Source organism: Carcharodon carcharias, chromosome 26 (assembly GCF_017639515.1).
Source record: "Carcharodon carcharias isolate sCarCar2 chromosome 26, sCarCar2.pri, whole genome shotgun sequence".
Taxonomy (NCBI): Eukaryota; Metazoa; Chordata; class Chondrichthyes; order Lamniformes; family Lamnidae; genus Carcharodon; species Carcharodon carcharias.
The window spans coordinates 43,345,039-43,367,439 of record NC_054492.1 but is presented as its reverse complement, the minus strand read 5'-3'; positions in this window follow the sequence as shown (position 1 = coordinate 43,367,439).

Sequence of the window (22,401 nt, the reverse complement as noted above, 5' to 3'; positions counted from 1 at the left end):
AAGACATTGCACTGGGATGAATTTCAATGACAAGATGAAGACAAATTTTCTGTAGATGAATAAATCTGGGACAAGTTTGCTGCACAGGACTGCAAAGTTTTAGAAGTGCAAAAGATCCTGCCATAGCTTTGTGCTGACTGCCAGCTCTGAGGAGAAGCAGACTTTCAGCTGGAACTGAAGCTTAGGTGCCAATTGACTTTCACCCTGGGCAGGTACCAGCTCTTTAATAGTGTGATCCTTTATGGACTATGACCTGGGACTCAGGCAAAGCCTTCTCCATGGAAGGCTCTTCATGGACAACAGGCGATAAAGTAGGCAATACATTGGTAGATTCAGTGAAACTAAGACCTGAATGTTGTTCAGCCACTAAGAGCACTGTGATTTTTAAAAAAAGGCAACAGAGGCTTCATAAGGTGCATCCATCAACGGGAAAGTTGAATCATTCTCTGGGACCTCAATCTCCAAGAGATCACTTAGTACTGCAAGAATTCTTCCCCAAAACTCTCTAGGAAATGCCAATTCGAGTCCAGTAGGTCTTCATGGAGATGCTCACCATTTTCTCCTGTATCCTCCACCTCTGGCCTTTCTTTGTGAAGAACTGAAAGATTCATAACTTCCTTGTTTGCCCTGGATCAAGTGGATGGTGTCTCTGTGAAAGAAAGGAACTTCCTGCTGAGTGTATAAACTTCTTCAGCTTCTGAAGGCTGAGTTTCTACTGCTTCTAAATAAAAGATGGAAGATTGTTGCATGAACGACAGTGGGTTGTTCAAATGATGAGCATCATCTGGTTTTTCCAGAATCCCTAGAAGTAAGCCAACATCGCCACTCATCAAAGGTGTACGTTGATTGTGACAAACACAGAGAAAATCAATGATCTGTTGCCCTTCCAGCTAAAAGGAGCAATAATCCTGCCTTTGACTGGAAGGTCTATGCCATCTGGACCTTGTAACTTGTTGTCTGATGGATAAAGGGTCATTGGCTTAAGCCAGTCAAGGTCAGCTGCTAATATATTAACAACAGCTCCAGTATCTATTTTAAAAGTATTGAAACCTTGAACTTGGACTGTAACTGACCAGTAGTCTGGATTAAGACTATTTACTTCCCCTAGGAACTTTGTAGGTTGACATTTTCTGGACTTTCCATGACTTGGAAGGACAATATTTCATAAATACTTGCTGGTCTGCGACTTTGACTAAAGTTGCTGGATTTGCAGAAATGCTTGAAAGGTCCAGTTTTTGTCAGACTGGAAGGGTTCCATGCCTCCTGCTGGGCAGTCTTGGCATCAAAGCTGGGTTTTTGTGCCACAACACAAGCATCTCAAAATGGCTGCCAGCATGAAGTTTCCTGACCTCTTTGATGGCTTGATGGGCTTTTGTACGGGTGGGGCCACGACCCGTGAACCTACCCAATCTATGGAGCCATGTGAAGACTCGGAGTCACCCCGAATTACAGCCCGATCAAATACTTGAAGCTCAGCCTACCTCGCATACTGGACTGCTTGATCCAGTGTAAGATCATCTTTGGTCTGCAGAAAGTAGGAGGGTATTTCACCCCAAATACCCACGACTATGTAACCATGGATTAACTCGTCCTTCAGCACCCATATCCGCAAGAACTATCTAGGTGATATGGGTCAGTTAGGAATAATTCAACTGATTCCCCAGGCCGTTGTGAGTGCTGGTTAAAATGTGCTCGTTCAATTACTAAATTTGACTTCGGGCTAAAATAGGTGTCAAAGGCTTTAATAACAGAGTCAAAGTTTGCAGCGGACCTTGGTGCTTAGGAGAACGTTGTCTGCTACTAGGCTTACTGCAAAAAGGAACCAACTTGGAGCTTTGGTTTTTTTTGTGAAGGCCTGATGCTGCTCAGTACCAGGGAAAAGGGTGTCTCCATGATTCTCATGGCTGGCCTCATTGTGGGCCCTTGAGGCAGTCTAATGGGTGGGGCAAGGGCAGGGACTGCTCACTAGGTACAGCCATCGTTACCTCTCTCCAGTGTGCCTCCTTCTTCCACTGACATTTTTCAAGCAGCTTTCAAAGAAAAGCTGTGAATCCCTCAATAACACTGCTGTGTCTTTCACAACGATGCCTTCATCATGGCTGCCACCATGTTCTGATTGGATCCTTTTGTCTTGGACTCCAGGCATGGGATTTGATTCTTAGGCAGACCGTAGGCATACTCTGGTATCTGCTTAACACTTACTTATTAGTACTACTTCTAAACAAGTTACAGAGTAGGTACGTAGCTCTTAAGCGTGATCCCAACCTCTCCCTCGAGAATCTAACACACGACTGAATAGTGTCAGTGGTCCATAATCATCTACATCATACATTAGCATATGTCATCCGTTAACACGTTATACTAAATGCTCAGAATATCATTGTATGTTTAGACAGGGCCAACAGAGTTTTACAAAAGGGAAATTGTATTTGATAAATTTATGTGAGTTTTTGGAGGATGTAACTGGTAGGGTAGATGAAGGGGAATCAGATCAAGAATATGTAGATTTCCAAGGGGCATTTGATAAGGTGCCACATAAAAGGATAATATGCAAAATAAGGACTCGGAGTTTGAGCGAATACGTTAGCATGGATGGACGATTGGTTAACAGACAGGTAGTGTAGGGATAAAGGAGGCATTTCCAAGTTAACAGGCTATAACTAATAGAGTGCCACAGGGATCAGTGCTGGGGTCTCAGCTATTTACAACCTATATTAATACCTTTGGTGAAAAGCCTGAGAATAGTGTATCCAGTGTTGCTGTTGGGAATGTACACTGTAAGGTGAACACAAAGAGGCTGCAAAGAGATGTAGGCAGGTTAAGTCAGTGTGCAACAAAGTGGCAGATGGACTATAATGCAGAGAAGAGTGAAGTTATTTACTTTGGTAGTGAGAATATTTTTTAAAAAGGTGTGGAACTTTTAAATGCTAATGTTCAGAGAGACTTTGATGTACAGGTACAAAGAACACAAAGTTAGCTTGCAGGCACATCAAGCAGTTAGTAAGAAAAATGGCATATTGACCTTTATTGCAAGGGGTTTGGAATACATATAATAAGGAAGTCTTGCTACAATTATATAGGGCTTTGGTGAGATCACATCTGGAGTGCTGCATGTCATTTTGGACCCCATATTTAAGGAAGGATATACTTGCCTTAGAGGCAGCACAGCAAAGGACCACTAGATTGGTTCCTGGAACGACAGAGTTGCCCTATGATGAAAGTCCGAGTAAATTGGGCCTCTACTCCCTGGAGTTTAAAATAATGAGAGATGATTTTATTGAAACATACAAGATTCTGAAGTGTCTTGACAGAGTAGACACTGAGAGTTGTTTCTCTTAGTTGGGGAATCCAGGACATGAGGACATAACTTCAGGATAAGCAGTCGATTATTTAGAACTGAGATGAGGGGAAAATTCTTCATTCAGAGGACTGTGAAACTTTGGAATTTTCTACCCGAGTGAGTTGTGGGTGCTCCATCGTTGAGTATATTTAAGTATGAGATAGACAAATCTCTTTGGGAATCAAAAAAATTGGGGCGTGGGCAGGAAAGTGAAGTTAGGCAGAAGATCAGCAATGACCATATTGAATAGTGGAGCAGTCTTGAGGGACCATATGGTCTACTTGTGCTCCTATTTCTTATGTTCTTAAGATGTACAAGAAGAGGGAAAAAGAGGAGGTAAGAGAGAAATTAGAGAAAGACAAACTTTAGGGCTAGGACAGGAGAAGGTGGGGGATGAAGCAGCAGAGGCAGCTGGACAGATGATAAAATAAAGTCCATGAGCTCACACTGATGAGGGTTGAAGGAGTGGAAAAGGACAGTTTAAAGGAATATTTCAAAATGGAAGAAAGAAGCTAGTGGAGTTAACTTTGCTCTTGAGGGTGATCCAGGGTTGTAAATGATTTTAGCAGAGGAGAGTGAGATGCAATAGAGATGATGTGGTCTAGCCAGTTTTGGTGACGGATGGCTAAACAATAGAGCTCAGATATATTTGAGTTTGTGTGCCTTGGATTTGAGGAAGCAAAGAGGGGGAACAGACCAGGATAAATAACCTGGATGGGAGGGAGTAAAGGTTTTACTGGGGACAAGGTGGGAAAGAGGGAATAGCTAGTCAGATCAACAGCTGCGGAAGCAGTGTGACACATGAAGGGCTGAAGGCAAGGTGGTTGGCAGATTAAAGGTACCATTGTAAGCCATTTGAGGAAGAGTTTTGTTCAGGGCAGACACAGAGGATGTGGGTTTGGAAGAAGGGAGTGGTGGTACAAGAAAGTGACCTTGTCAGTGATTAAAATCATGGGAGTAGACAGCTATGTGAGATGATAATTTTGAGGAGACAGATTATACAGAATGAAGAATTCAGAGAGAACTCGATAACATATTTCAAATTCATAGATATAAACTTTAGAGTTGTTTGGCATACAGCGATTATTAATACCCGAAATGTTGCCTGGTGTCAACTAATAGGAAAAAAATACATTTATAAGGTGTCTTTCACCTCCTTAAAATGTTCCTCAGTGATTCACAGCCGCATCTGAAATGCAATCACCACTATTGTGTAAACCAATATGACAGCAATATGCACAACCTACAGTCCCATGAACAGCACATTAAACAATCATTTAATCTGCTTTGGTTGAAGAATAAATGTTGGCCAGGACACTAGGAGAACTTCCTACTCCTCTTGGACAGTAACATAGGATCTTTTACATTAACCTCAATGGGCAGGTGAGGTCTCAGTCTGTTGGCAGCCTTCTGTTTCTTGAGACAATGGTTTGTGCCTTGGTGGCCAACTCTGGGTTAACTCTGAGTTTAATGCCTCATATAAAATATGAGATATAGAAAATCTGAAGAATGTTGCTCACCAGGTGTAGACTTGTGTTTAAGTGTTGAAGAGTGAAGTTGTAAAATTAAATTAAAGTTAAAAACTAAAACATATTGAGCAGAGAAAGATTCCTAAGTTTTCTTCTTGGCTGTAGTTCTTTGGTTTATTACATTGTGATTCAAGCGCTGTGGTTTTGTTATTACAAAATCATTATCCAAAGGAATTAGCATTGGGAATGTTCATATGCTGAAGTTCCAGGGTAAAAACAAAGGTGGGAACCAGTTCTAAACATGTATTATCTTCTTCAAAAAGGCCAAATAATACATCTTTAAACTTGCCTTTTTTTTGTCCGCTGAACACATTAAAATTCTTCATACTAAGTTACTAGGAAATCCTTTCAGGGTTGATTCTGTTTGCTCAATATGGAGTGCACACCCTCTCCCTGGAGGGACTCACCCCAGATACCAAAGTCCAGAGAGTTAAATCACAGAATGGGAAAGATGACAGTTGTGCACATTGAGACTTCCCTAAGTGTATTGTAAGACTAGCTAAAATTGTGTAACCGGCCAGCACAGAGTTCATGCTGTCCTTCAGCCAGGATGACTATATTAATGCACTTCCTTGCAAGATTATCTGGAGCCATGTAGCTAATTATGGCTACTAGTGAAAGGTCTAAGGTGCGATTGGTTAACTCAGTTGGCTAGATGGCCAGAATGTGGTGCAGGATAACACTTACAGCACAGGTTCAATCCCTGTACCAGATGAGGTAGTTCTTGTGGCCTGCCTCCTTGCCTTGTTGCACAGTGATATCATGACATGAACAATGATTAGCAACTCTCAGACAATGAGGACCCTATGTGAAGAGAGAGTGAGTGAAAGGTCTATCCCTGTAAGTTTCATTAGTGTGCCAGACTGGTTTGCCGACCATTAATGTGACCTGGAAAACTGCAGACCTCTTTGGCATAGAAGTCCAATTACCAAGCTTGCCAAAGATTGACTTGGTTCTGAGTTCCGGGCAAATTACCTTGTAGACTCCTGAAATCCAAAAAGATCCTGCATCTCTCTTCACTTCCCTATCAAGATGGCCATCAGGCAACTGACAAGCATGGATTTAAGTGTTGTCAGGTGGACAGCAAGTACCAGGAGGTTCTCAGAAACTTATGGTGAACAGCATAACTTACAATAAAATGTGGAACTGCACTGCTACACCCTCTAGACCAGAGCATGGTCGTATTATGGCAATCAAATTGACAAGCTTCATTAGCATCTTTTTTTCTCTGAGACTTAATCCTGGTTTGTACTGACTCTTGAACATATGAGCATGTTCTCATAATTGGCATCCTAAGTTTGGGATTTTCTCTTTTCATCCTTTGAACATATATTACCTTCAGCATAATGGAAGGTCTTATTCAGGATAGTTTGGAATTTTCCATCTGCCTTACAGTTCCAGGTCTCCAATGCCATGTGTCAATTGCTTAATCCAAGACCTCATGAGTGACTTTGGCAAAAATACTTGCCTGGCACGAGGCTGTCTCCTGCTCCTAGGTACTCAGTGGCACATAATCATTTCCCCTTAATGCAAGAAATCCAGTTCATAACTTTGTTCTGGAATTTGCATGTGGATCTAGGAGTTCTGATCAAAGAAACTGAACTTTTAGGATATGATTTATTTGCCACAAGCCTGTATTGCATTGACGCTTTGCTGTCATTGAAGAAGAATGGGAAAAACCAAAGTGTGTTTAGTTCCTTTACAGCACAGTCCCAAATGTCTGCGTCCAGGCTGAATTTACCATTCGTTAAGACCTCCAAGTACTGATACCAACCCACAACTTCATTAAAGGCTCCTTATGTCTTTAAAAAAGACATCTTGGGATCTCTCCTTGATCCTTGCTAAATCATAATATTACACTTGGGTGACACACACTACCATATCTCACTCATTAGTCAAGGTTGTGAATTAGTGCATTTGAAATTTCCATGTGAATCTGGTGCCAGTTTCTATCTTTAACCATTACATTTCTTACAATCATTACAACCAGTATGTTTTTGATTGTCGTTGCACAGCTAATGACAGATGGTTACATTGGCAATCTTTTGGAAAATGGTTCCAGTTAAATATTATTTGCTGTCCTGTAAATGAAGTTCATTGTTGCCAATGAATGGAAGGTTCTTTGGTCATGGTCCAAAGAGGACTCTTTAGGCTTTGTTGCTGTTGCAGAGAGTCAATATGTTATCACACTTTTGTGGTTGAGCAAATTGATCTTGTGCTGACAGAACAGGAAAAACTGTCTATAATGACCACCTCTGGGACTGACTTCAGGTGGTTGTTATAGACAGGTGGCTTCCTAATGCAGGTCCAAAACTGAATAATTAAAAAACTGGTGAGACTGTCACCATATATTGTCACTAAAGACAGGTAGTTTCTCTATACAGGCGCCCTTAAGGCTGGTTTCATTCTATATCTGTCACATTGAGGTGATCAATGCGTTTATTTTCATGAACTACATCCAACTGTGTGTTTACCAGAATGTTTGATTCCAATAAGCAATGACTATTCATGGTCTGAGCATCTGCCCTGGGTTGGACTACAGAAGATCTCTGATGCTATTCTTTAAGACTTTGCAGCTTAATGGAGACTATAAAATTTAGGTGTAGCACACAGTGCAACACTATCCAATAAAGGAAATCAGTGAGTTTATTTTCATGAGCTACTTCCAAGCAAGCATCAATTTTCCACATTGAATTTTCTTAAGTTTGTGTGTTTTATAAGTTACGTTTAGTACAAAATAACAGGCAATATATTTATTGCCCTTTCTACATTCATTTATTGTCTGATGGTTTGAACAATCACTGATAAATTGAATTTGTATGGAATTAGAAAAAGAGACAAAAGCTAGAATTGAGTGTCTTGTGAGTCTCTTATGTTTGTGTGACATTCTCTGCCTCATATTTTAATGGAGGCACTAACTGACTAGTGAACCTCATCATTAAAATCGTTGTCATTGTCTGTGCCTCGACTCAAGGATATAATAGCAGCTGGAGGAATGTGCCAGCAGTGGGTTAGTGTCTGTATAAACTAACATTCCAAACAATATTTGGTTATGCAGATATAAATACTTGAATGATGTAAAAGGGTCACACTAGTGTAGTTTGAAGTCTGAGGGAGCTATATACAGTCATTACAAAACTTAAATCAACAGGAGTCTTTCAAATCCAAGTGTGATATCAGAGCTGCAATCACGCTGGTATTTTTTTCTGACAGTCAGTGAATGCAGCGGGATGAATGTTATCTGTTCAGTAATACATCTTATTCAAAGAGCCATTTTATCTCACTACAGCTGCTTCCACGCTTAACAATGAATTGAATTACTTCATATAGCATAGAGGTTGCTATTGTTGGATACTTATGTAATGGGGCAATTGGGGTCATATTCAATGCTTGCTTGGAAAATAAATATACGGATCATGTTTGGGTTCTGGGGTCTATGGTGCCTTCAAGATAATTACTGTACCATATAAACTCACACAGGGGACAATAAACTACTGATGAGATCTTAATGTTTCACTAGGACCAGCTTACAAATTTCAACATAATTGAGGAAGTGCTTTCCCCAGAATTGGCATATGTATAGTCATGCGACTGTATGTTTACTATGTATTCTGGTGTGGATTCTTCTGCATAATTACCGGACAACTGCATTTCTCACATGGAGTTAAATAGCTGTGATGTAAATTAAAACAACTGTTAACGGGCAGACGTGAGTAAGCTAACATAACCAGCCATTTTCCACATTATCTTAAATCCACGTGTTTTATCAATTACGTTTAGGTAGTCATAAATACCATGTCCACGCACTTTTTTAACCATATATCGCCGGTCTTTGCAATGTTAAGAGAGAGAAAGAAGAGGAAAGAGACAGAGGAAAAAGGGGTGATCACTTCCAGAGTCAACAGATTTGTGAACTCTACCAGCCTGGAGATTTGTGCATGATCACATATCATGGCACAAACAATTCACAAAAACCAACAAGATGGCATTGATAGGGCAGCAGTGCCTGTATTGTTTTCAACTCAGCACAGTAAAGCACACTGATAACCTATCGTCTGTTACATCCTGCCCTGGAATCACATTCTTTGATACCCACTGCATTACCTGTAACCATGAAAGTAACTACAGCCATGAATCTCCATATGACAGGTTCATTTCAGTCACCAAGGGTGAGTGCACAGGAGTACTCTATGATAAACTGCAACCAGGAGGTCAGGGATGTACTGCTAATTAGGGCCTCCAGGCTTGTGCACTCTCTAAAATTTGAGGAACAGGAAGTCAGACCCCAATTGTTTTAGATAATTCTAGGCATTATTTTAGGATGTGAACTGCACTCACTTGAGATTTATGTAGCCTCACATAATTTTGCACCTATAATTCACAAGTGCCAACATTCCATGAACATGTAGACTATATATAATACCAAAATATGACCTGTATTTTTAAGGTGATTTTTCAGAGTCAAACGTGACTCTTTCATTTTCAGACAATCCATATTACATGTGTTTTCAAACAGTTGACTGACACCGTTGTTGGTTTCTGAGTTACCACAGCTGTGCTGTAAAATCCTGACTCTTGATACATGCATTATCCATGAACTCCAATAGGGTGTTGTTCTAATGAGACATAAGAAGCTGTGATGGCAATAACAGAGAAAAAAAGAACACATTGTGGACATTGAAACTCTTAATAACACAAACAGAGCAGGATTGACCACAAAGTGTGTACAAATCTTTGGTGGTATGCTGTGTGTTACACATTACAGCCCAGAGGCACCAAGTTTAGATTTGCGAAGAAATCGTGGGGATCCAGCAAATAAAGAAAGGAATAACTTCAGCAGTTGACACAGAGGAGATTTTCTGAATGTGAGAAGGGAAATCAGGGAGAATTTGGTGCAGAGACATTTTATTGAGAAATCTCGATTTCTCATTTCAAAAAGCCCATGAAGGCTGAAGATTTTTTAAAACCCAAAGGAAGAATTTAATTTTTTTCCCTTCTTTCATGGGATGTGGGCATTGCTGACTAGGCCAGCATTCATTGCCCAGCCTCCCTAATTGTCCTTGAGAAGGTGGTGGTGAGCTGCCTTCGTGAATCATTGCAGTCCATGTGGTGTAGGTAGACCCACAGTGCTGTTAGGGAGGAAGTTCCAGGATTTTAACCTAGTGACAGTGAAGGAACACTAATATAGTTCCAAGTCAAGATGGTGCGTGGCTTTGAGGAGAACTTGCAGGTGGTAGCATTCCCATGTATTTGCTGCCTTTGTCCTTCTAGGTGGTGGAGGTCATGGGGTTGTAAGGTGCTGTCGAAGGAGCCTCCGTGAGTTGTTGCAATGCATTCTGTAGATGGTACCACACTGCTGCCACTGTGCTTTGATGGTGGAGGGAGTGAAAGTTGAGGGTGTTGATCAAGTGGGCTGCTTTGTCCTGGATGATGCCGAGCTTCTTGAGTGTTGTTGGAGCTGCACTCATCCAGGCAAGATCCAGTTCCAACATACTCCTGACTTGTGCCTTGTAGATGGTGAACAGGCTTTGGGAAGTCAAGAGATGAGTTACTCGCCACAGGGCTCACAGCCTTTGACCTACTCTTATAACCATAGTATTTACTTGGCTGATCCAGTTTAGTTTCTGGTCAATGGTTATCCCTAAGATGTTGATAGAGGGGGATTCAGCGATGGTCATGCCATTGAATGTCAAGGGCTGAAGGCTGAATTCTCTTTTGCTGGAGATGGCCATTGCCTGGCACTTGGGTGGCGCAAATGTTACTTGCCACTTATCAGCCCAAACCTGAATATAGTCCATGTCTTGCTGTATATGGATTGCTTCAGTATTCTTATTCAGTATTTTTTATTAGCTGGGTTCCCACGATTTCTTCACAGACCTAAGCTTGGTGCCCCCGTGGTGCACAGCATACCACCAAACATTTGCACACACTTTGTGGTCAATCCTCCTCTGTTTGTGATATTAAAAGTTTCAGCGTTCACAATATGATTTTTCTCTCTCTGTCATTGCCATCAGTAATATTAAATATTGGAATGCTTGTCAGATGTATCACTCTGGCCTTTAGCTTCCTTAATAGAAACATCCTTGAAAGCCGGCAACCTAAACATTCAAAACAGCACAGAAAACAATATGCAACTGAACCAAAAATGTATAATAAAACAAGGCTTTTGTGTAACTAAAACTGGTTCTTTTAATGAAGTTTGGGAATTTGCATTAATTTTGCACAAATAAATGAAATGCGTACATAAAACATATAGCAGCTTTGTCTATTTAAATGAAATAATGAATAACAAACTCATTTTAGTGTGTTAGGTCTCCTATGCTATGGGACCCACTTACTTTTCAGAGCGTGCATAACTAATTGCACCACTGCCCCTTGTGAAAGTGCAACTGCTAAAGCAGTTAAGAGTGCAGGAATCCTGAGAGGTTGCAAGCAGAGAGATAGTCTAGTTGTCTCTGCTCCCAGAACGCTAAGATTTTCTACCCTCCAGTCAGATGGTAGGACAGTTTCTGTGGTGCATGAAATGTTCTATTGCTTAGAGTTGCTATCACCGCAAACACTACATCGATCAGAACAGATTAATCCTGCTCAAGCTGTTATAAATGCTCCTCTGTTGTGGTGTTCAGGGCATCAATGTGGCCAAATCACCTGGTGCGATCAGCCTGCCCTGTAACCCTGAAAGGTTAAGAATCCTGCACTCAGTACTTAGTGCCAATCTTTCTTGCTACTGGCCAAGATACGTAGAATAAACTGTAAAATTTCATTTATTTTAATTGTACTAATGTGCACGGTGGACTGACATCCTGAAAAGTATGTGGAAGGCACCTGGAGAAGCCTTACAGATTTTCAAATGTAAGTCCAGGTCTCTCATAACTCAATTCATTGAAAACAGTAAGCCTCCAACGCCCACTCTCAACTGCCAATCTGGAGCAGGAAGACTTTGCTGCATTATGTTCTCTCGACTGATTTTGACCTCCCAGATTCTAAAAGATCCACTTGGATCAGTTTCCTTTAGCTGATCAAGTTACAGAACCACAGAATGGCTACAGCACAGAAGGAGGCCATTCGGCTCACTGTGTCTGCGCCAGTCTCCGTAGGAACAATTTACCTCGTGCTGTTCCCCAGCCTTCTCTCTGTAGCCCTGCACATTCTTCCTTTCTAGATAACCATCCAATTCCCTCTTGAATGTCTCAATTGAACCACACTCTCTGGCAGAGCATTCCAGATAGTCCCAGACTTTGATACTTGCTCTAGTTGAGTACAGATTAAATAGAATATGTAACACAGAAACAAGGCCATTTGGCCCAAGTGGTCTACAGTGGTGTTCATGCTCCACACTGCATGCAATCTAATCTATCAGCATATCTTTCTATTCCTTTCTCCATCACGATCTGTTCTAGCTTCTCCTTGGGTGCATCTACGCTATTCACCTTAACATGTGGTAGCAAATTCCACATTCTATTTAATCTCTAAGTAAAGAAGTTTCTCCTGAATTCCTCATTGGATTTATCAATGATCATCTTATATTTACGGCCCCTAGCGTTGGACCTACTTCTCAAGTAGAAATATCTTCTTTGAGTCTATCCTATTGAACTCCTTCGCAATTCTAAAGACCATTATTAGGTCACCCCTCAGCCTTCCCTTTTCTAGGGATGATGTCGCTAGTGTGAAGGTACATATTCCCCTGCACTGTTGGCATTAACAGCAGTTGTGTTGAATCTAATACTAGTGTTGCTATGGTGGTTAGTGTGGTACTATTTCAGCTCTAGGACCATTCATTGCAGGTGATGCCTTTTGGCTCCCTGATGATTCAGGTTTCCCCATTCAGAGAGTAACGAGAGGATGTGTGTTGTAATACAAAAGCAAAATATTGCAGATGCTGGAAATCTGAATTGAAAACAGAAAATGCTGGAAATACTCAATAGGTCAGGCAGCATCTGGCGAGAGAAATAGAGTTGACATTTCAGGTCAATGATGACCCTTAATCAGAACAGGGGAAAGATAGGCATGTAATAGGTTTTGAGCAAGTGAAATGGGGAGTGGGAAAGTCTGTGAGGAAGGACAGAAGGTGTGGTCTGTGATAGGGTGGAGAGAAAGTGAGGTTAAATGATAAAAGGTTTCATTGCACAAGCTTCAAAGGGAGTGATAATGTCTGGGATTCTGTTGGGCCAATGGGGGTCTTGCCCACCAGTTGGGTTACCGTATGTGAACCCTATCAGTTCTGTGGGGGAGGCCCAATGGAGTCAAGTGCCTTTCAGGCACTTAAGCGGCCACCGTCAGGCTTTCTCCCGCAATTGAGGTCCCAGCGCTGGAAGTCCTGCATGGGGAGAACTGCCGGCCCATCAGAGGCCAATAGCTCCTCATGCCGCTAGCCCCAGCAGGAGCAGTGGCTGCTGGTGGCACCGAGGCCCATTGTGGAGCCCCAGAGCTAAGGTGAGTGAAGGCTGGGATGGGGATCGCTGGGGGAGCTGGGAGGGGGCATGGCGATGGCTTTCAGCGACACCCCCTTTCCCTTTGTGCCTGATAACGAGAGGTCCCCTGGGAGGTCGCTGGCAAACCTACTAAATTGTGGTGGGCTCAGGGATAATGGATGCCAAATGAGCCTATTGAGATCCATCATCAACAGCCAAGAATCCCAAGTCAGTCCCCTCCACACTCCGACTGGATCAGGGGATGTTCTACCACCGCCAGCAGACTGACACAGGGCCTCTCCCACAATTATGTGGGCCCAGCTGCCATGATTCCTCTGCGAGGGGCGGTATTAAATCTCACGTGGACATTAAATATCCCATGACACTATTTTAAAGAAGAACAGGGGAGTTATTCCAGATGCCCTGGCCAATGCTTGTCCCTCAATGGACATCTCGAAGGACAGATTATCTGCTCATTATCACTGCGCTGTTTGTGGGGGATTGCTCTGCACAAACTAGCTGCCACATTTCCTACATTACAACAGTGACCACACTTCAAAAAGTGCTTCATTGGCTGTAAAGCATTTTGAGATGTCTGATGGCTGTGAAAGGTGCTATATAAATGCAAGTTTTTCTTTTTACAAACTCAATCAAAATCATCATGAGGTTGAAAATGAAAATATTACACTTATAGTAATAGAGAATGCTTGACACAACAGTTCAGGCACATTTCTTGAGCATTGTGAAAGGTGTTTCATCCTACACCTATGCTATGACTTAAATTGGGGCTATGACAGGAGTCAAAACAAAAGGGGGTGAAACTGATCTACTGTAGCAGCGCAAATTGGGCTTGTGGGAAATAGGCAGCTGATTCTTCACTTTGCCAGTTTTTATTTTCCATTGACTTGCAAATTTCAAACCAAGTAAAGTGACGGTGAGACCAGGAAAGGAGTCTCCAAAAAGAGCCTGGATTATCATTCTGTGAACTTTAGTGGAAAGATCAGTTGTGGTGAAAGATTGCCTGCCAATTCATGACCAGCCTGTTTCATACTGCAGGCATTTCACCCTAAAAGTCACATCCTCCAGGACTGATTCTCTCTTGAGCAATATAATATTAATTTCAAGTTTTTAAGAAAGTTTCAGCAGGATTATCTCTATTTATTTCTCCCTCCAATTTGGCACACTATGAACAGGGTATTCAGTTCCGTGCATGATAAACTGAGGGAATCCATCTTTTATAGTCCTATCCATGGGAAGACCTTTTAGGACAGAGATGAGGAGACACTTCTTTAGCCAGAGAGTGGTGAATCTATGGAATTCATTGCCACAGAAGGCTGTGGAGGCCAGGTCATTGAGTGTATTTAAGACCGAGATAGATAGCTTCTTGATTGGTAAGGAGATCAAAGGTTACCGGGAGAAGGTGGGAGAATGGGGTTGAGAAACTTATCAGCCATGATTAAATGGTGGAGCAGACTCGATGGGCCGAATGGGCTAATTTCTGCTCCTATGTCTTATGTTCTTATGGTCTAAGATACCTTGGTTTGTTTCAACAGTTGTAGAATTACTGCCAGCTATTGCACACTGATTCTATCAATTCCTGTAGCTGCATGATTTGGTTCTTGACAGAAATAATGAAGAAATATTGCTTTGCCCCGTCATCCCACTTGAGTCCTTCCTTCAAGATCAAAAATACTATCAGTGGATAGGAGGAAAACCAGAGGCTAAGTTAAACCACATTCATATCTCAAATCACACCCGGTATCAATTGAAGTTTCAGCCATAACACCATCGATCCGTACATCTAGACGGAGACTCAATTCATTCCATGCGTAGGACCAGAAAATTTAAGAAATCTAAAACTAGTTTTCAGCTTGGATATATAAATAGATTAATGAGGGAAGGATTAATTTAGGAGGAATTACATGGGATCCTTTTTTTTATATTCTTTGATACGATGTGAGTGTTGCTGGCAAAGCCAGTGTTGTTGCCTGTCTCTAACTGCCCTTGAACTGAGTGGCTTGCTAGACCATTTCAAAGGGTAGTTAGGAGCCAACCACATTGCTGTGGGTCTAAGTCACAGTAGGCCAGATCAGCAAGGAAAGCTGATTTCCTTCCCTAAAAAACATATGTGAACAAGATGGGTTTCTATAACAATCAATGATAGCTTCGTAGACACCTTTACTGAGGCTATTAAATTCCAGATTTTACCAACCAAATTTAAATCCCATCAGCTGCCACAGTGGGATTTGAACCCATGGTCCCCGATCCTTAGCCCAGACCCTGGAATTACTAGTCCAGTGACATTACTACTATACCACCATCTCCCCTTGACACAGAACCTACATGGAAAATAACTGAATACACCTTATAGGGTCTGTAATTGGCAGAATATCATTAGGGAAAAGTCAGCTCTGATAGGCCTGCAATTCCTCTTTAAATTGAACTTCAAAGTATTAGCTACAGTGTTAACTGGGCAAATAGTTGTAGTTTTGCAAAATATTACAGAAGAGAATCAAATAGGGTTTATAGAAATTACTTACTGGAAAATCTTCTGGCCGTGAATTGGAAAGGGAACACTCATTGTACACTCTAGGGCAAAACCGTGAGAGCAGCAGGTAATATCATGAGTTAGTTTGCCTACTCTATATGGCTTGGCTACAGTATCTATTTTTGAGGAACTGGCTTTTATTGGAACTATTTCGACCAGAATAAATGGTTTGCCACAGTCATATAAGCTGAGACTCAAGGCAGTACAGAACGGACATATACCTTACAGAACATGGAACAGGTGTCTATAAAAACAAAAAACCGCGGATGCTGGAAATCCAAAACAAAAACAGAATTACCTGGAAAAACTCAGCAGGTCTGGCAGCATCGGCGGAGAAGAAAAGAGTTGACGTTTCGAGTCCTCATGACCCTTCGACAGAACTGCTGTTGAAGGGTCATGAGGACTCGAAACGTCAACTCTTTTCTTCTCCGCCGATGCTGCCAGACCTGCTGAGTTTTTCCAGGTAATTCTGTTTTTGTTTTGGAACAGGTGGCAGTGTGTGGAGAATGTGAAATTATGCATCTATTGCATCAGTTTGGATATATAAATAGACTAATGGGGGAAGAATTAATTTAGGAAGGTTCCGAATCAAGCACAAGTGTGCTAATGTAAGGGTTTGAGTTTTTCCCATGTCGGGTGGGCTCGATGGGAGTGGGTGGGGCCGGTCACGGAGCCGACTGCCGCCCACGATCGGCTCCGCACTGCCATTTTAGGCGGGCGGGCCAATTAAGGCCCACTCAACATAATGCGCAAGCGGTAGTGCTCAGTGCTACCTGTGCGGGCGTTGGGGTGGGTTGGGGGGTGGGGGGGGTGGGTGGGGGAGAGCGCTTCAGTCTCCCTGAGGCACGGACTGTGTCAAATGAGATGGGACATGTTTTTATTTTTCAGGAAAGCTTTTTATTTAATTCGTAAAAGCTTTTAGGAAACCCCATCCTGCTTGTGGATGAGGTTTCCTAAAAAGCCTCTTGGCTTTTTTGCCTGCCCACCAACCGTAAGGTTGGGCGGGCAGCATAAACTTGAAATTAATTATTTTGTATCTGGCCTTAATAGGCCTATCGATTATCGGCGGGCGCGCGGCCGACTCCAGCGCGCGGCCAACTCCAGCGCGCGGCCGACAAACGAAATATCGCGAGACAGCGTGATTACATCAGGACGCACGCCCGACGTCATTGCGCACATCATTTTATGTGCAGGCATGTTGGGCCCACTCTCGCACGCCGGCTGTAAAATCCTATAAGAAAATACACATAAGTCAAGTTTTAAAATTGCATTGAATAATGAGGCCCTCCCCTTCATATTTATCACACCAAGGATTCCATGGCCCTTAGTTCAATTATTTGGATCCATAGATCATTTATTTGGACAATATCAGTGATTAAATACTGAGGAATTAAAAATTAGCATTAATGCAGGATGATATTAACAAAATAAATTACGATGCTATACTTAACTTGGAAGTGACAAACCTGGATGGAATCCCATTCCATTTCTCTGAAGGAGAAGGTGACCTATTATAGACAAATATCGTCCCAAAATTTATTTTTTTCACAATTATATCACTACTGTTCCTGCTGATGTCTTCATGACGGTCAAGAGTCACTGGGCTAGGCAGAGAAACAAGGAGCATTGGTAAATCCAGACCCATAGGGCCGAATTTTGCCTGTGTGGAGTGAGCTGGGTTGGGGGGGGGGAAGGCGGGGCCGGTCGGGAAGCCGACCTCCGCCCACTGCCCGCAATCGGGGCCGGACCGCGATTTCATGCTGGCAGGCCAATTAAGGCCTGCCCAGTGTGAAACGTGAGTGGCAACGGTCAGCACTGCCTGTGGTGGGGGAAGGAGGGTGCGCCCGAACATTGCGCATGTGTGTACGTGCGCACTTGAAAATCTTCCTGAGGCACAGAGCTGCCTCAGGGAGATAAAGAGTTTAAAAAAAATAAAAATTTGAAAAATGTTATAAAACATGTCCCCTCATGTGACTCTGTAACATGAGTAGGGACATGATATAATTGAAATTTAAAAAAGTTTATTTTATTTTTATTTGATGTTGGAGACCTCATCCCGCTGTGGGTGAGATTTCCAAAAAAATGCAAAGGCCGCTTGGCTTTTTCACCTACCCACCAACCGTAAGGTTGGATGGGCAGTCAAAAATTTAAGTTAATTGATACTTTAATGGCCTTAATAGGCCTTTTAATTGTCGGCGGGCACACTGCCGATTCCTGCTTGCGCCCACCGACCAAACTGTCGTGCGACTGCACGTTGACATCGGGACACATGCCCAACGTCAACGTGTGTCATTGCATGCTCGAGCGGGTCAAGCACGTTCCCACCCGCTGAAGAGAAAATTCTGCCCATAACGTTACGGGCCTAAGGTTTAAGGACAATGTGCAAAGAAACTTGCTGAAAACCCTAGATGTAAAAATGTAAAGGAAGAAGAGTAATTAAGAGCTGAATGTCAGAGAAGAGGTGAGACAAGTGTCTTGGAAAATTAAGGGAACATTCAACCATTTAGGGCAGAAATGGGAGGAAGCCAAACCCTCCTTGATTGGGGTCATACTTGATACAAATCAAGATGGTTGCGGTTGTCAGTGGCCAATTATTGCAGCCCCGGGACATTGCTGGAGGAGTACTTCAGGGTAAAAACCTCAGTCCATTCTGTCATCATCTGCTTCATCAATATCCTACCCTCTATAATACGGTTCAGAGTGAGGCTTTTTGATGATGGATCTACAATGTTCAGCTCTATTCACAACTGCTCTGATAATGAAGCAGCTCAGGCTAACCTACAACAGGACCTTGATAACATTCAGGCATGGATTGGCAAACACCAGATAGCATTTGCGCACAGGATTGGAATGACCCAGCCCCACTACTGTGGATACATGCACCATCATTATCCTGGGGATCATCTATGTTAGAAGTTTAACTGGACCAGCCACATGAATACCATGGGCATAAGATCAGGACAGAGGCTTAGTACTCAGTGACAATTGGCTCATGTTCTGTCTCAAGTCAGAAACATAATAGCATATTCACTACCTACTGGGTTGGGTGCATCTGCAATACTACTGCAGAAGACTAAAAACCTCTGGGATTAAACAGTCTATTTAATTAGTGCCTCTACCACTAAACTTAAACTTCCACTCTCTTCATTGCTCGAACACTATGGTTGCAATATGTACCAAGTACTGCAAGGCCACAACTCATCAAGTTTGTTTCTTTAACATACCCTAGCCCAGAAACCTCGACCACGAAGAAGGACAAGAACAATAAAACCATAATGACGCCATTAAGAATGGTTCCCGTCCAATCCTGACTGGTTATACACTGCAATTGCTTCAAAGTTGCTGGATCAAAATCCTGGAATTCCCTTCATGATACCATCATGGGAGCCCCCTTGTCAGCTTCCAATGGAAACTAGAGATGAGCAAGAAACCTTGTTAGCTTCACCTGCACCCTGATAGAAACAGACTTATCAAAAAGTGAATGATCTGCCAAACAGTAACTCCTGTATTTACACTTCTGGCTTAGGATCAAAAGACATCATGATTTGCTTATAGAGATACTTGCACTATGATTTAATTTTAATCCTGCACTTCTTAATACTTTAAGAGCGCAATGAAGCACAATTTAGTTTAAATACAACAGAAAACTTAACATTATAAAGCTGGTGTTACTTTGAATTGTGACATTTAATAGTTGAAGTAATTGGATTACAGTTTTAGCATGCTCTTGCATCTTTGACCTATAAAATTGTGTCTACATTCAACCTTTCTAATTAACCTGTCTCTTGATGTATTTATATTGCAGATCCATTTCAGGAAGTGTTGGTGTGATGCCAACTGCATCTCCCATCGCTGTAGAAGCCTCCTCTCATTGGAAACTGCTCTGTTTATTCATAAAGCTGTTTTAGTGAATAGACATATAAATAACTGTTGGAACCCACCATTTTTATTCATTTTTGTTGAGTGCTTCTTTGCCATTGGCTAGGAATGGTACCCTGTAGGCTAGTGGGATTGAAACAGCTTCACTGGCCTGAACAGGGCAGATACAAGCTGTGCTGTTTACCACAGTTTAATAATGGAACCTCTCCCACCCCCAATGGCATGGGCTTTATTCTGCTGAAGCTAAAGGCTAACTTTACCTCTAATGGAAGCTTATGCCGACTTCAATTATTTTGGCTCTTTACAGCCAATGATGCAACCGCTGGAAGCTGCAAAAATACCAAGGCCTGAATTTTTCAGATGGTGGGGGCTCACCTCCCACCACCCGAAGAGTCTGCGGGAAACACATCGTTGCCGACTCCGACAGCCACGCAGCCAATTTACGCTCCAATGAGTGCTGATTGACGGCAGGCGGAACTTCTGCCCCTCACTCAAGAGGAAGTGCCACCTAAGAGAGGTGCCACACAACCTGATTGGCCAGCAGTTCTCCAGTGCCTGCAGTGACAGCACTGCATTGGACAGAGCAGGAACTGCATCAACCAGTCTCAGACTTGTCCCAGGGCAGAGAGGGCATGGAAGGCAAGGGGGGGTCATGAGGGGGGGGCAATTGGGGTCTCAGGGGAGATGCCGGGGTGTGGGGGTGGGGGTGCGGTGGAGGGAGAGGTCCAGAGGTAAGGGGAAGGCGCCCCAGTCAGAAGGGGGCTTCCGATGAGGATCCCCCCATGCTTCCTGCCTGGAACCTAGCTTGCTTTATTTTCGGGTTTCCCCACATGGACATACAATGGTTCTGCCAGGCTAAAAATTGAGGCGGGGTGAGAAACGGCCTTTAAGTGGCCATTAATTGGCCACTTAAGGGCCTCAATTGGGGCAAGGACGGGCTTCCCATCCAAAGCCTTGCCCCCCCCAGCATAAAATCACTGTGAGGTCGAGGTGGGTGGGAACCCAAGGGGATTCCGTCCCTGCAATTTCACACTGTCACCTCCCCCAGCCTAAAAACCGGCAATGGCAGAGTGTAAAATTCAGCCCAGGTAAATGAGGTACCTGAGACTGCAGAAAAAGGTTTAATCATGAGAATGGCATTATAAAAGAGGATGCTTTTATATGGAATTTATAACACCGACAGAGCCATAAACTATATGCGTCGCATCAGAGGTCATGGTCCACCAGGAAATGTTATGGAGAACTTTTGTATTTCTGAAAGCTAAAAGCTGCAAAATGCTTTGTCATTTAAATCTGGTACAATTTAGGGATATGATTATCTTATGCTGTTAATCAACAACTTTGCAGTTTTCAGTTTTGTACCAAGGTTGCCAATCTCATGCATATGATACTTAACAGCCAAACGCTATAAGATGATCCCAGCTCCGAGGCTGTGCAAGAATATTAACTAGGAAGAAAAGCATGTATTTTGGAAAAAAAAGCTCCATGTAGAAAAGTCTACCTTTAATAGGCCCTTTGTCCATTAATGTAACACAAATTAATCAGGTATACCAGGAGGTGCTAAACCCAGGCTGGATTTTAAGTTCAGTTTAAGAGCATGAATCTGAATTCACTCCAGTTAAGTAGCCTGATCTTTTGTTGAGTGACATATTGGGGATTCATTTGCTCAGAAATCAGTAGCTACTGTTTACAGTTTACTTGTAACAACAGCACAATGTACACAGAGCAGTAATGACTCTAAATTAAACAACAGGGAATAATCAACTCTTTCAGTCTGCAATGGTTGATGTAATATTGAGGTAAACACTAATAATTTATCTCCTTTAAACTGCAGCGTGAAATTTTCATTTCAAGCATGTCCATGTTTATTTTACTGTTATAACAAATCTTGATACAAGATTTGTGTTTTCCTTATTAAGCAATATTTGACTAATTCATGCTTCTGGGCTTTCAAATATTCAGCTAAGCATTTGTGTCAAATAAACACACTACATTTTAATGGAGTTGTGGAGGTTGCTGGATGGTGGGGTGTACTGCTTGCCCCCAACCCACCCCATCCCTGCGCACCCCCACCCCCCCTCCCCCCAACAGCTGAAGGAAAGTTGGTTCTAAACCTTCTGACTTTAAAAAAGTCCACCCCTCAGTGATAACATGCTCGGAGACGTGAACAAGCTGGTGGTCAGATCTGGGTGGAAGGGAGGACTGCCCTCGAGAGCTGCCAGTGGGTGCTGCTGGGCCTGCAAGGAGGCCCATAGGGTCAAGAATGGACACCCAGGTAATTCCAGGCAATTAGGCGGAGGCTGGGGGGTTCGGGCACCCTAAGATGGAGGGGCAAGGGGGGGTGGGGGAGGATGGGTTTTGGAGGTCACAGATGGGAGATAACATCTTGGGGGTATTCCCCCTGATGCACAGAGGGCACCCCCTGCGCACCCCCCCACCCCCCCCCCCATCCCCCCCCCCCCCCCCCCCCCCCCCCCCACCACCAAATGATGTGCCCCCTTTCATTCCTGTCTTTTCACCATGGCTATTTAAAAATCTCCTTCCCACTTTGGACCACCTGCCATTACCCAGAGTATTATGGTAGAAGAGGTGGATTGAGGCCCTTAAGTGGGCAATAACTAGCCATTCAAGGCCCCAATATGTCTAAGAGTGACCTACCACCCCCAACTGGGTCAGGGGTGGTCATGAAGGCAG